Raw genomic sequence first — 5,684 nt, 5'->3', positions numbered from 1 at the left:
CACGTAGTTTGTTATTAGGCTGGTTATTTCTCCTGTCACGTAGTTTGTTATTAGGCTGGTTATTTCCCCTGTCACGTAGTTTGTTATTAGGCTGGTTATATCCCCTGTTACGTAGTTTGTTATTAGGCTGGTTATTTCTCCTGTCACGTAGTTTGTTATTAGGCTGGTTATTTCTCCTGTCACGTAGTTTGTTGATTGGGTGAATAAAAGAAATATCGATTCAAACGGGTCTCTGACTCGATTCTCATGGTTCACCTTAATGTGTCGTTTACGAGGAACGAATCGTTCACAAATGACATCCCTATTATTTAGTTGATAACAGATACAGGAATAACCTGTAAATCACTTAACAGGTATGCAGAAGACAGACCAATGTTTAATATGTTCCACTATCAATAATACTCTTCCTTATGCTTATAAATCGTTGTTTGCCTTCCTATTATTCTATTAGCATAACGCGTTTCTTTAATCAAATAGTTAAGTACATATTTCACTTGTCCTTCTATGAGAATATACGATAGTTTCGGTGTATTTTACTCATGTTATATGCTCTTGAAAGTTAGTACCCGTTCCATTTTGATATTTGATCACTTGCTGTTTAACTGTTTGCTTCAAGTTTGTTTATTGTTTTCATATAAGTGCATGATAATGTTATCTATTAGTAATCGGCGGAGGTTTTGGCGGAAGTACAAGCTGTTAATATATTAGAAGCTAGACAAATATAGTGGTAATGACAGCTTGTTATGTTCTATCTACGTCCATGGTGGAACGTGTGTGGAAACTCTTTCAAACAACAGAGCATGGACAAAGTCATGGAAGATTAATTACGCCGCATAATTACCACAGGGTGCATAACATTGTCAATATGAATCGCCAGTCCACTACCCTTGGACTCAATACGGACTTTAGAAAAGCATCTGGAGTGAGTATTAGTGACCAAATGGTAAGGGACAGCTTTTATAAGTGTATCATAAGTTCGATAAATCGTGTTGCTCCCAGTAATCGAACGCCCCACACAATTTGATTAGATGTTTCTCAAAATCAACCGAGTTTCGGTAACAATACCACTGTACAGTTCACAGACGACACGGGAGTTCATGCCTTTATCAGTGATTGATTCGTGCCTGGATAACCGGACGTGAACGATATAGTCAAAGAAACATAGTTGAGTGTAACTATTTCAAAGGCTGTTTAATTATGTTGTAGGGAGATTTAGTATGAATGGATATACAGGTTTCACTGTGCTTGAGGAGGACTTGGAATGGAGTCGAACCAGACTTTGTCCTGGTGTAGTAACATTACGAATCATAATTTTAGCATTGCGATTAAATTCAATTATTCTAGACTAAAAAATCATAGAGGCTGTGATACGGCGAGCAAAGACTTCTGAATGAAATCCTATAAAATACCTCCAGGACTTCCTTGAACGTTATGTACATCAACGCTTAACCTATTACTCAAGGTCAGAAAACATGGATTTGCACTGACAGAAGAATGGGATAGGAATCCTCATAATTTCGTCCGGCATATAATAAAAAGTATACCTTTCAGATGTAAAAAATATATCTAAATTAAAAGGAGTCAATAATTGTTATTAAGTAGCTATGTTTTGTTTTTTCCAAAATTTACCCTTCCAGATAGATTAGTTCATTTGTACTCTACCTGTAACCACTTTGAATATGTTCCAGTGGTTTTAGCTAGTGATTTATTAACTTTATTCAGTTTAATGTAGTTTATATACTTTTTTAAATCCCCAAATGTGAATATTCTACTTATTACAAACATAAAAATTCAAATGTGGCGAATAGAAACTACGTTTAGGGTTTTACGAAGATAATTCTTTGAACCATAAAACCTTTCGACAAAATATTTTCTTGTTTTCAACGGGGGGAAAAATGCCCGTGATTAGGCTATTAATTTTTACTGTGCCAGAGTTTCATATAATTGTTTGTATATCGAGTGGTGCTTATCAAATAATATGAAGTTTCCTAGAGTATGTCACTAAATATTTCATCGAAAACAGTTTGCGTTTTAACATCATTGTAACCTCATACGCGTATTTCAGTCATTACATAAGACATCCTTTTGACGTTCTATACTTAACGAAAATATTCATCTTCATTTAGCAAATGTTCTTACGTTTCATCACGTTTTATAATTGGTAACAAAGCTTTTAATCTTCTTCTCTACTACTGTTTAATGCTTATATTTGAAAATGTAAACCCTTTTCGTTGACCTTCTGCTCTATAACGGAATAGTCTAAGAGCAAGTTGTAAATATAAGGAATCGACTATTAGATTTTCAATCTTAATTTCGGCGTTTCAACCTGCATTTAAAGATACGTTATAAAATAGTTAACTTGGCAGAAAAACTGATTTTACATAACTCATTTAAGTGAATTTGAACTGACGATAGGTCAAATTTTATAGCGGGTGAAGGGGGGGGGGTTATAAAACTACTGAACAAAACCGTAACCCCCTTATATGATGGAAATCACGAATTCGGTTGCTCTTCTGCTAAAACCTGTAAAAAAAATCAAAGCAAACATCACACATGTTAATGTATTCACGTTCAAAAATGTGTTTGCTATAACATTTACCACAGGCTTATCATAAAGCTGTAAAAACAAATCGGAAAGTATATCATTACATTGTTCTTCCATCCCTGTAGCAAGTGCGCAGCAACTCCCTTACACCACATCAAAGGTGAGTCACTTGTAGTTCTCCCGCGCTTAAATTCGAACATACGCTGGCGAATTGTCAATATTCATCTACCAGTTTAGTTTTGCTTTACTAATAAATAAAGTTACATTACAGTCATATTCATGTGAAATTTCTGTTCTATAACCACTAGCTTCTTAAGGTGCAAATCGTAAAGTATCACTATAATCAAAATGAGGAACAGCATAACATAAAAACAGCCTGTAAATAATCAAATTGTCAACTATAAAAAGTTTTTCCCCACCAAATCAAAGCAAACATCACACGTGTTAATGTATTCACGTTCAAAAATGTGTTTGCTATAACATTTACCACAGGCTTATCATAAAGCTGTAAAAACAAATCGGAAAGTATATCATTACATTGTTCTTCCATCCCTGTAGCAACTATAAAGTGAAAGTAAACTTGAGCCCTATGTGTTTTTCTTGAATTTATGATATGTGATATTTCATATTTTAAGTTAGAATATCCACACTGCATTGAAATATTTGTTTTACTTTTAAAGAGCTTAATTTTGCCTTTTTATTCATTTTACAACATTACGTTATATTTTTCAGCATGACAATGCAGTGTTTCTCAACTAATCAATTGTTTTACGTGTTTAGCCAGAACGATCAAGAACGAAATGTCTTTTTTTTTCAATACTCATCTGAACACAACGTTTTACGTGTTGAAAACAGCCCAGCTAGATTAAAGAGGTCAGCCATGATAGCATGTGATGTCAATAAAAATAAGACATAAGTTAAATAAAAGGTCTCAAACCTTCTAAAGATATAATGTAAAATTGGCTAAATTAAACAAGAAAACATTGTAGAATACTTGGCTATCTTTTGTGTATTCATGTTGATGCTTCTTCCGGTTGCATGCGGTAGTAAAAAGGTTGGTTTGTTGGTTGTCATTTTTGGGGCAAAGCAACTGGGCTATCTACGCCAATAAAAGGGAGTCAAGTATTTTCCTATTTTTTTTAGTTAATCTATCCACTTTTACATTACACCCTTACAGGGTTTGCACTTTTATATAACTTGTTTCTTTTTTTTTATCAGATTTTTATATATCTGACCTCATTATTCTAACTTTACTGTTTTCGTACGTTTATAACATTTTGTTTCGATATCACCACGTTTTGTTTTGATCATTGTTTTAGAGTCCCCTGATGGATCAGCGGTAAATCTACGTACTTAAAACATTAAAATCTGTGGTTCGATTCCTCACGATGGACAGAGCTCAGATAGCATGTTGTGTAGCTTTACACTGTAACTCCAACAACAATTATTTTAAACTCAATTAATATTAAGATTCACCCAAAGTGGGATTGGAACCCCAGCAGTCAAGGAAACGTTATTGATACAGATGCCACCTCTCTGACCAGTACGCCATTTCTTCATTTCTGTGAGAGCTCAGGTCCTATAATTCATTAGTTTTAACCAAGTAGCTGAAGAGAGCAATTCACTATTAAAATTATAAAACATATATGCGCTACAGTTGTCAAACCAGAAGCACTTCCGAGTTCAGATTAATGTTTACCACTGGAATTTTGTTTCCTTTGTCTACTATATATTTTTTAACAAGGAAAACAACAACAATTGACTATTTGTTGACTGATTTTTCACTTAATCTAAAACAGATGTGAATCTGTTGTTTTAATGGGGCGGTTATAACACAGGATTTTTACCCACAACGTGGATTTTGGGTTACAAGCGTCAAACTTTGCATGGATATGCAATGATATAGCCTAAACATATCCTGATATGGAACCATATTCAAACTAGCCCCTGCTATGAAATAAATGAGATTTTATACTTGATACTGAACTATGCACATTAATGTTCGCTATGGCTCTAAGCAGATTCAAATAGTCATACTAAATTCAACGAAGATATAAATGACAAATCTAATTGTTTGTTTGTAATTAAGCACAAAGCTACACAATGGGCTATATGTGCTCTGCCCGCCACTAAACTAAACTAAAACTATTGATAAGTAAATAAAAAAATATTAAACCCAGCTCTTATTATCCATATACTTATCAAGCTCTCTCTTAAACTCACTTAAATTTTTTCCTCCACAACATCCGAAAGTAAGCCATTCCAAAGGCCAACCACCCTGTTAGAAAAATAAAACTGTCTTAGCTGAAGATAACTCATACCCTGCCAAAATTTATATTTGTTTCCCTAGTCTTACTATTCTCACTGTTAAATAAAAAAAAGATGATGCATCAACCCTATCAATTCCCTTTACAATCTTAAACACATCAATCAGACTCCCCTAACTTTTCTTTTTTCAAGAGAAAACAATTTGAGAGATTTCAACTCTCTTCGTATGACAACTCCTCCATCCCAGGCACCATTATAGTAACCCTTCTCTGAACCTTTCCAACAATTTAATGTATTTCCTAAGGTAAGGAGCCCATGACTGAACACAATATTCCAAATATGGCTTAACCAGTGACTTATGCAATGAAATTATGACCTCTTCAGACTTGTATTCAATATTTCTATAGATACAACCTAAAGTCTTATTTGCCCTACCACTAGCAACAGCACACTACTTGGATAGTTTAAAGACTGATCAACTATTACACCAAGATCCCTGACTTTCATAACACTGTTAAGGTTATTCCCATCCAAATTATACTTATAATTCAAGTTATGGTAGCCCACAAGCATTATTTTGCATTTATTATAATTAAACCCATTTGTCATTTATTTGCCCAACTCACTAAATGATCAAAATCCTGTTGTAAATCAGCAGCATCCTCTTCACAGCTAGCAACACCCAAGACCTTAATATTATCTGCAAATTTAAGTAATTTATTGACCATTCCTTCATCTATGCAGCTCTTAAGACTGGGCCCTGAGATATCCCACTTGTGACTTTAATCCAGTTTGACTGAACTCGATGCTTTCTTCCATCCAGCCACACTGCTAACTTATTCCTCACACCTATAGAGGCCCGGTTTGAATC

This window comes from Limulus polyphemus, unplaced genomic scaffold (assembly GCF_000517525.1).
Source record: "Limulus polyphemus unplaced genomic scaffold, Limulus_polyphemus-2.1.2 Scaffold450, whole genome shotgun sequence".
NCBI classification, from domain to species: Eukaryota; Metazoa; Arthropoda; class Merostomata; order Xiphosura; family Limulidae; genus Limulus; species Limulus polyphemus.
The sequence above is the reverse complement of the archived record's forward strand: the minus strand, read 5'-3'. Positions refer to the sequence as shown.